The sequence below is a fragment of the Vulpes lagopus genome, chromosome 10, assembly GCF_018345385.1.
Source record: "Vulpes lagopus strain Blue_001 chromosome 10, ASM1834538v1, whole genome shotgun sequence".
Taxonomy (NCBI): Eukaryota; Metazoa; Chordata; class Mammalia; order Carnivora; family Canidae; genus Vulpes; species Vulpes lagopus.
In genome coordinates, this window is record NC_054833.1 from 49,210,512 (window position 1) to 49,220,678 (window position 10,167).

The following is a 10,167-nucleotide window of genomic DNA, read 5'->3' on the forward strand; positions in this document are numbered from 1 at the left end:
GGTTATTTCTCATGCTTTCCTGGATGGGAGTCACTCTTGACAGGTAACCCTAAAAGCAGTTACACAAGGAGATGTTAAACTGCCAGCATTTCATTAAAGAGAAGCCTCTGGGGATCCCTGGGTGGCGCAGCGGTTTAGCGCCTGCCTTTGGCCCAGGGCGCGATCCTAGAGACACGGGATCGAATCCCACATCGGGCTCCTGGTGCATGGAGCCTGCTTCTCCCTCTGCCTGTGTCTCTGCCTCTCTCTCTCTCCCTCTCTCTGTGACTATCATAAGTAAATAAAAAAAAATTAAAAAAAAAGAAGCCTCTGGATATAATGGGGTAACTACTTACCATACCCAACAGCAGAGAGAGTGCCAATATACTTGCAAGAATGTCCCCAGGGGGCTCCAGAGCAAACCATCTTCATGGATTGATTCACCTTTCCAGCACCTGCAAAAGCACACCGGGGAGAATCTTAAATTTCTCAGAGGTGACCACTCCTAGGGGGAAGTGGGACTCTAATGTAGCTGCCAAAATGAACTGGTGGGTGGGAACCCTGATTTCAGAAGCTACCAGACATGAGAGATATATGACGGTATGTGCGTGAGCATGTGTGTGCGTGCGTGTGTGTTAGGGTAATGGGAGGAGAGCTTCTAAGACAGCTGCTTTATTCTGATAACTAGTGGAGTGTCGCTACGATGAGACCCTGTAAGGAATGCCACTGTTGGGCCGTTTTGAAGAGGATACCCACTAAAGGGAATTCCAGTGTAAAGAAAGGGATGGAGATTCTAAGGGCCTGAAAATCATGAAAGGAGAAGCACGCAATAGGGTCTCAAAAATGAGGCGGAATTTGCACAGACATGGGGCTATACTGGTCTGCTTTTGGGAAAGCTGGAGGAGTGAGGGTTGAACACACTAGAAATGGCTTGGCTGATGTATGGGCCACGGAACAGAGGTTGCAAGTGGGCTCTCCAAGAATGCCTGTGTTAAGTAGAACTCATCAGTTATGTGTGTCTGAAGGCTTATGAAAAGGATTGGGTCGGTGACAGCTTAAGTTTGCTGTTGTGTGGCTTGATGGAAAAGGTAAATAAGGAAGGTTGTTCTTGTCATGTGTTCATGCACCCTCACAAAGCGTGCCCTCCCACTCTGTGTATGTGCTGCTAGTCTAAGAGAACACTGGTGCCACCCTGAGTGGCCAGTGTAACCCGGGGAACAGAGCTCCCTTGGCCTTAAAGGATCTGAAATAGAGATTTGGTGATCATTTCTGTCTTCCATCCTCACAGTCTGTGACCAGATTCAACCACCTTCTTTCAGGCACCTCTTGCCTCATTGGGGGGAGATGATCATGTAATACTACTGCCCAGTCTGGCCTGACCTACTTGAGATCAGGCCAAAGTTCCTGGAGTCGTGTTGCGGGTTCACTCTTCTCTTAGAGTCACAACCAATCTGTCAGGACATGTGTCAGCTTTACCTTCAGATACATCTAGAATCCAGCCACTTTTCACCCTCCTCATGGTGAACACACGGGCCCTCCCCTCTGCTAAGCTGTCTTCGCTTTGATCCCACAGCCTCACTCAACACCCCTGCCCAAAGCCCTCCAGTGGCCCCTGCTCCACTCACAGTGAAAGACAAGTCCCTGATATGGCCTGCAGGGAAGATCTCATGCAACTTGATGACTTGACACTTTGGTCTCAGCTCCACTCTCAGCCTTGCTTGTATTTTACTCTGGCCACGCTGGCCTTTCTGTACCTACTTGGAAATATAGACTTTGCTCTTGCCTCTGAGCCTCTGCTCACTCTGTCCCCACTATCTGGAGCCCTCACTCCCCAAATATCCACATGGCTCACTTCTTCACCTCCTTTATGTCTTTGCTCACAGGCTCCCTTCCTAGAGAGGCCTTCCCTGGCCATCTCACTTAAAATCTCCTCCTGCCCCATCCTGTCCTGTCTCTCTTCTCTGCTTTCTCATTCACTGTTGTAGTAGTCACCATCTGCTATATATTTTCTTATTTATTGTATTGATAGTCTATCACCCCTGACAGCATGCAAACTTGATGGGAGCAGGGATTTTGTTTGCCGCTATAAGTCTAGTGTCTAGAAGAGCATCTGGCACATGGCAGGACTCAATCCAAATGAACTAATAATGTCTCTTGTTTTCTATTTCCAGAAGCAGGACCTGGGCTTGTTGTAACAAGCATGTTTATAATCCAGATTCTGTGTCCAAAATCCTCATCTTAACAGTGTTAAAATGGTCCTTGATGACTTGGGCTTATGTTCTCTTGTCATTGTCCGTTTGCCCCATCCAGCACTGCAGCCTCTTGGGAAGTGGGGGCAACCATCTCCTTCTTACCAGCAGTCTCTGCGGCTGACTGCGGGTCCTCCTGCCACAGCCGCTTGATAGCATCTGTGTTGAGGGCGCCTCCTGTCCTCACCTACTGTTCCTGCTCACCACAATTCTGTGACGCCTGCAGGACGTACAGCCTGTCCTCTGTCACCATGCTCTGCTGGAACTGTCTTCCAGCACCAGGGTTCCATCATCACCTGTCTAACATGTCCAATTTGGAGTACAACATATGGTCACATTTTCTCTTCATATTCAGATTAAGTGACTGAGCCCCCATTTTATCTTGTAGAAGACATTTCTTTCACCTCTGGAATGACCTCTCCCATGATAACAAGAATCTCAGGGTCTTACTCAATCCAAAGATTTACATCCAGGAAAATAAAACAACCCAGAAATCTATTTAGTCCATCAGGGAGTCCTGGGTTATTGTCACTGCCACATGGTGTCACTGTTGAAATGTGGGAAGCCTGAAAGTTGATGATGCCCTTGTCTACTGGCAGGAGAGCTGCAGGTATATGGGGCCGAGGTGGTGACATGCTACCACTGATACTGGGAAATTCAGGAGCCTGGGCTGATCCTGTTATCCAGTGCACAAAGAAGCTTGAGGGCCGAGGCATTGTGGCTACCAGATCTGGGTGAAGGGTCCCCCTGAACAACTGCCACTGCACAGCAGCGTGGGCCTGGGCTCCCAGGGTAATAGCTCTGAGGGAGCTGGCTCATTAGTTCATGCACACACGCACACATACAGATCAGTGCACACTCCCCCAGATCTCAAAGGTCTTCAGCAGAGTCCTGCGCTGTCTGGGATCAGGGTCTTCCCTGAACCCCAAAAGTTCTGATCTGAGAGTACAAGAAACCCTTCTCTTGCCTTGATCCAAAGCATGCCCCACTCTATATCTCAGAAAGAATAACATTTCTTCCAGAGAAAAAAAAAGCCCACCCTATTTCACGTACAGTGAGACTTATGTCTTAGGTACTTGCCTCACCCAATTAGATATGTGTACTTTTTAGACTGCCCAATACTTCCTGGTCTTTTGTTTTTGCCAGAGATGCTGTAGGATAAGACATAGCTTCACTTTGATGGAAAGTAGAGTACTTTACAAGGATGATGCTACCAGGAGAAAGAGAAAGAGCAAGGAAACTCAGTCACTCATTTAGTCACTAACAATGAAAATAATCCACGGAGCAACTAATATGTGCCTGGGACTTTGGGGTACATTATCTCATTCAACCCTTATAACAATCCTGAAAGGGAAACATTATTAACAGGAGGGTAGTGATGAGAAATCTGAGATGCAGAGAAGCAGAGTAACTCCAAGCACAAAGCCGGAGGTAATGCGGCAGAGCCAGAATTCAAATTTAAGTCTTTCAGACTCAAAAGTTTGGCCTCTTTCCAATGTCCTACACTCATTCTGTAGTAACTGAGTAACTGCTGAGTGTCTTGGCCCATGACTGCTGGAGAATATATACATTATTGATGATCGCCAGACCTGGCTGCTACAGACACTGCTCACCTACCGCACAAGACATCCTGTCTTTTTGGTTCTGGAAGCGCGTGATTTAGTCAGTATCTCCTTTCCCTTTTGAGATTCTATTTCAAATCATTCTTTTAGAGCAGGAATGATAGTTTTCTGGCCTGCTTCTCCCCATTCCAGATAGAGGAAAGGAAGGAGCACCCAGCTACGTGGACTTCTGGAGCCGGAAGCCCCTCTGAGATGCCAGGGAGCATGAGATTGTCTTATTGGCAGGTATCTTCTGTGCCTCCGACAAAGGCAAGGGTGTCCTTGGTGATGGATGCCTCCCTTTTGATGTGTGATCAAAGCTCTGGGCCTAGGGATTGTGAGGTGCAATTCTTTTTCACTCTTTAGAGTTTAAATGACCCCTGTAGCAGATAGGCATTGTAGTCACCAAATGAATTTCTGAAGTGGAGGAAATAAAAGGCTGCTACCCTGGAAAATAGTAGAACTTCTTCCATTTGGTGTTGCCTTCATCTTGCAGTTGATAACTTTGTAGGGTTCTCTCACCCTACAGCAGTTTCCTTTTGACTCAGGAAAAGCCCCCAGGCTCTTGCTTTCCATTTGAGGTCTTTAAAATGCTTGAGTGAGCTTCCAAGTTCCTCTCTGTTTAAGAGAAACAGACATTGGAGGTGTCTGGGACAGGCATCAAAATGCCATAGGAATTTTCTCAAAAGAGGAACATTTCCATTTTCCAAAGACTTCATATGATTATGTTCATGGGTTCCAAATCCTCTTGTATTTTAGCATTTTTTTTTCTTGATTCACCTTAAGAATTTCTACATAGGAATTACTTGATCACATATTTGTGCTTTCGATGTCTCAGAGTGCATCCCAAAGAGAGGGGCCCATCTCTCAAATGGGGAAAACTGAACCAAATTACTTAACCATTTAAGCTAGAATACTTACCATGTAAAGACTTTTGTTTAATTTTCTGAAATGCAAGTAGGAAAATAAATGACAGAGAGTTAGAGTTTCTTAATCCTAGAGCTCTACCTACACTAAGGGTTACTTCTGCCCAACGACCTCAATTTAACTGAAAACCAGAAGGCATTAAGAACTTCATGTGGGGATGCTTGGGTGGCTCAGCGGTTGGGCGTCTGCCTTGGGCTCAGGGCATGATCCTGAGGTCCGGGATCAAGTCCCGCATTGGGCTCCTTGTGGGGAGCCTGCTTCTCCCTCTACCTGTGTCTTTGCCTCTCTCTCTCTCTCTCTCTCTCTGTGTCTCTCGTGAATAAATAAATAAAAATCTTAAAAAAAAAAAAGAAAAAAAAAGAACTCCATCTGACCTGGAAGGGCATTACCAATGTTATGGTAATGACTAACTGCCTCCATACTTAGTGATGTGAATCTTATTCCTGTTCCTGACTCTACCAATGTGTACACTTTGGTCTACCTCTATTTGAGGATAATGGTGTAGAACCAAAACATTTTTCATTTACTAAATGGATTTTACTTGAAATATGTACTCATTAATTTTCCCAATAATATATAGGTCATACCATTAATTACTGAATGTCAGGGAATGTCTCACTTTGGAGATAGCAAGCATGTCAGGTGTTTATTATTCATTTCTAAGGAGTATTCTTCATATTTTCCATAAAGCCACTGTGAACTTGTCTTCTTGTTTATGCTTAGAAGGCAAAGCTTTCAGAAATTTGCAGATCTGGTGTTAGGAATTAGACATTAGAGCCCAGAGTTTCTCCAATCTACTTTTTACAGTATGTTCAAAGTATAGTTGATGGCACGAAGTGGCACACAAATACAGATGAGGACTATCGGTGTTCCCATTTCTGGTTAAAATTCAAAGAACTAAAATATTTCAAAAAGGCCATGAAGTCTATTCCAAAGTAATAAAAATAAATTCTTCTCTAAAGAGTAAGAACATTAAGTATGTGTGATGCTTACTGGAACTCTGGATGTGAGTCTACAAGATTCTATCAGGCATTACAAACTCAAATGTTTCTAGGCCCAGGCCAGTGATGTTAATTTTGGCTTGTAAGGACCAAGATGGTCTGCAGAGCACTCATATTATTGAAAAGGGGCAGCTCTTGCCAGTTATTTCCATCTGGAAATGGGAACCTGGCTGTGTTGGAGCTTCCATCTCTTCAAGAAAAGCTTCAGATTTAAAGAGAAAGTTCCTGTACTCTTGACCTAGACTCTTATGGGCTGTTTTATTTCATCTTAGACATTATCTCTACATCTCAAACAGCTACTAGCCGGAAAAACTTTGTCTGACATTTGGTGACATGAATCAATAATCCAAATTTTCCTAAAGATAGCCAAAGGAAAGGAAATAGCAGATTATTTGATGATTTTATATATACTTATATATAATACATATAACTATAAAACATGTATATATACATATATATGTAATAAGACAAACTCTTTTAAAAACAATCTACCATAAGCTATGAATGCACACAATCATATAAGTGAATAATATTGTTTAAAAACCAAGTCTTTTTATTAGCTAACTTCATTGTTAATCTTTGATTAATATATTTTAGAGATTATATAATTCAAGGCAAAATCCAATGGTCCACATACACTTTCTTGGATAAATGTACATTGCTCTTAGTCATTAACTTTGGTTTTCTCTGTGAGGGTTCTGGAGACCTTGAACTCACCAATGACATAGATGACATGGGACCAAGTCTCAGCCCTATTTTGGTACTTTCAGATTCAAGATCTCTTTAGTTGCAAAAGATCTCTTTTGGATTTACTTCTCTTTTACCTTTGATCCTGCTGTAGTGGATAGACCTGCTTACAAAACATCCTCATCAATGTGAAAGCTCTCCTAAACTCAGTTAAATTCACTTACTGTGTTTCTTGGTGAACCTAATCTACATGTTCCAAATTTCTAATTCCTATAAGCTTGAATGAGCTAACTTTTGCATGCAGGGTACTAACATGGAGGTTAGTACCTTCACACATTTCCAAGGTTCCTTCACCATTCTGGCCAATGCACTGTGTTCTCTGATTTTCAGGGCTATCTTCTGGTCAGGGTATAATTCATTTCTATAGTTTGATGACACCAGGCAAATTTGAGATGTCTTCTTAACCCACTGTGGTTGACTCCTCTTCTTCCTCCTCCGTAACTGTATGTTAGGACCTACCAGCCAGTCTTGTTCCCCCAGTAGCACATGTAAGTGCTTAGTTTTAGAATTCTTCAAAAATAGGGACAGCACATTTATCTTATATTGCTGGTGTGTAGTATACTTTGGCATGTAACAGGCATTTGATGAATGAACAAATTCTCACATTAGTGTTCCTGATTTCTTTTTTTAAAAGATTTCATTTATTTATTCATGAGAGACACAGGGGGTGGGGTGCAGAGACACAGGCAGAAGCAGGCTCCACACAGGGAGCCTGACGTGGGACTCAATCCCGGGACTCCAGGATCACGGCCTTGGCCGAAGGCAGACACTAAACCGCTGAGCCACCCAGGGATCCCCTAGTGTTCCTGATTTTATCAAACATTTTTTTCTCTGCATACTTTTAAAACACCTTTCAAGAAAAAAAAGCACTTCTTAATTTTGTAAAAGTGGGTTTCTTCACAGTCTCTAAGATCCAACTCATTATGAAAAAAATGGGTTGTACTGACAATTTGGTTCCTATTTGGGTTCCATACTATACAACAAACATATATACATATGTGTAAATAATTCATGAATAGTTTTGGATGCTGATGACATCGACTAGGACAATACTGAAGCCCAAATTCATTAACCTAACCAATTTGGTCAGTGTTTGTTCTTGAGTCCGAAGACTAACTGCACATCCAACCAATACTCTCTTACACACATTTCCGTGTCCAGTATAGTGTGGTTTATTGTTTGAGAACAGTTATCTAAGTACAGAATAGGCCCCAGATATGACAGATTGTGGTTATTCTTTAAAAAATTTAAGATGACCCAATTTTGAGCACAGTTAAGAGGTTGTTGGACATATGAAGAATGCTTATGTTTGCCTTAGGGATATTGACTTAGAAAAGATAACCATCTTTAGTTTAAATATCATTGGAATTACATTTAAAGATGCTTCAGCCAGTTCATCCCATGTAGAAAGATCCCCTAAAAGAAGCATTGTATTGTAGCTCCCATGTTATTTAGCTTTATGTACTTAACAAATCTGTACAAAGATGCATACTCAAGATTCCAAGAGTGGAACTTCAATTTATATAACATAACTATACTGTTAAAAAAAAAAAAGGGAAGAGGTTTCAGATTTATTTTTTACTTAAATTCAATTAGCCAACGTATAGTAACATCATTGGTTTTAGTTGTAGTGTTCAGTAATTCATCCGTTGTGGATAGCACCCAGTGCTCATCACATCACATGCCCTCCTTAATGCCCATCACCCAGTTATCCCATCCCCCCAATCCCCTCCCCTCCAGCAATTCTTAGTTTGTTTCCTCAAGTTAAGAATCTCTCATGGTTTTTCTCCCACTCTAATGACTTCCCATTCAATTTTCCCTCCCTTACAAAAGCAGTTTCATTTAACCAGGGTTTGCTTTGTGATTATAATGCTGAACCAATTAGATTATGAGTGTCTTCCCAACAAATTCTAGACCCAGAACCTAAAACTCTGAATTGCTCTTGCCTGGTTCTACTGACCTGAAGTCCTGTGATTATCACATTAAACAGAATTAGAAAGCTCTGGATTCATAATTCAAATCTTCTGGATTTGTGTCTTTATCAGGAAATAGATTGTTTTAATTTACTGGTCAGAAGTGACAGCGAAGAAACAGAGGTAGAAACATTATTTTACTGTTTTGGAGGCAATCCCATGGGTAGGCAAGGGCAGCTTTGACTGTAGTCAGCACTAGTAATTATCTGGGTCACTTGTCCTTTATGTAGGGGACAGTCTCTTATGTGCCAGTATGGAAAGGGCTAGTCATCTGATGACATTTAATCATTGGGATTGCTGAGTAGTAATTGGTCAGCATTTACATCCTTGAGAATCAACTCCAGCTCAGATCCATCCTGATCATTGTTTCTTAACCAATAGGGCAGATCCTGCCCAGGCAGTTTTTTGGCATCTATGGGTCAGACCTTTGTTAGAAGGAGATATCTTCTGCAGATTGGGGGTTTTCCTGGGGCCAACACTCAGGGGGAATGAGACCAAAGCTGGGGGAAAAAGTAAAAGCAGTCTGGCACTCACCACTTCCTTTTTTATTCTCATTGAGAATATGGGCTCCTTCTGAGGTCCAATGTCCAATAGTCCTTGGCGGAGCCTGCCTTATTTCTCAGGATCAGGATGAGAAGATGGAACTTGGCTTCCTCCTCTGGGATGTTGAGAGACTAGTCTGTAAAACAGCTTGGCCAGATGAAGGATTGTTCTTTGAAGGATTCAGAGAGGAGTGGTTAATAATTTGACCCTTAAAAAAGTAGAAATCTATAAATACTTCCACTTAAGTAAATGTCTCCTATACCATAAATTGTATTTAAGTAATTCAATTTAATTAAAATTAAAGATATCCAAAAGCTATTCCTTTCTCTCAAAGGCCTTATGTCTATAAAGATGAGATAATATACCCATAGAAGCTTTTATTTAAGCATATTCTCAGAGCGGTTCTTAGTAACATCCTTGAACTTTTACCCTAGTGTCCTATTAATGGGTGGTGTCAGGGATTCTGTCCTTCGAGGACATGATTACGGCCTTGGCTGTGCCCATTATTGATTCTGTAGTGAGTCAAGTTCAATTTTGATTTAGGATGAAGCCATTTCCTCTGATGAGGTGAATGAACTCTTCCTGGATCACCGCAGATATTCATTATTTGGCAGGAGTTAATCACAGAAGTTAAATTGGATTCTTAGAAAAAACAGGTCTAAAAAGAGGAACATTACTGCCCAAACTCATGGGGAGAAAGGGAATGTGATAATGAAAGTCCCCTTTTAACAAAAGAAAAAAAAATCCTCTCATCCCAAGGTTATCACATCGCTTTTCATCTGCCTGAAATCTTACTTCCTATTTCTGTCCTGTTCACCTGGTCTCTCTGCCCCTGCTCTACCTACATTCCACCCACTCGCCTGAACTTGCTCCACTTATTTCAGACCCAATCTTTGCTATTTGTCCAGCAAATTGGTAAGGAGCTCAGGCCCCCCCCCCTCATCTAGAGAGCTTTTATCTTTGATTAAGGGCTGTGGTTTTGAAATCAGACAGAAGCGGGTTCAAATCCCAACTCTGACTCTTAATAACCTGTGACATTCCACACATATTTAAATCACTCCAGGCTTCAGTTTTACCATCTGTAAAACAGGATTAATAACACATGTCTCAAAAGGTCATAAAGATAGAAGAGATGAGGCATGTTAAG

The 10,167-nt window shown here is 42.1% G+C and overlaps 1 long non-coding RNA gene across 1 annotated transcript in view; it reads right to left on the reverse strand.

Moving 5' to 3' along the window:
• The window catches only part of LOC121501008, a 32,222-nt gene extending 25,259 nt beyond the window's left edge, over positions 1 to 6,963 (reverse strand). The window contains exons 1-2 of the long non-coding RNA XR_005990478.1: positions 6,772 to 6,963; positions 336 to 434 (exon numbers count right to left, since the gene is read on the reverse strand). This is a non-coding gene — a long non-coding RNA (uncharacterized LOC121501008). The remainder of the gene's footprint in view (positions 1 to 335; positions 435 to 6,771) is intronic.
• Positions 6,964 to 10,167: the final 3,204 nt, after the last annotated feature.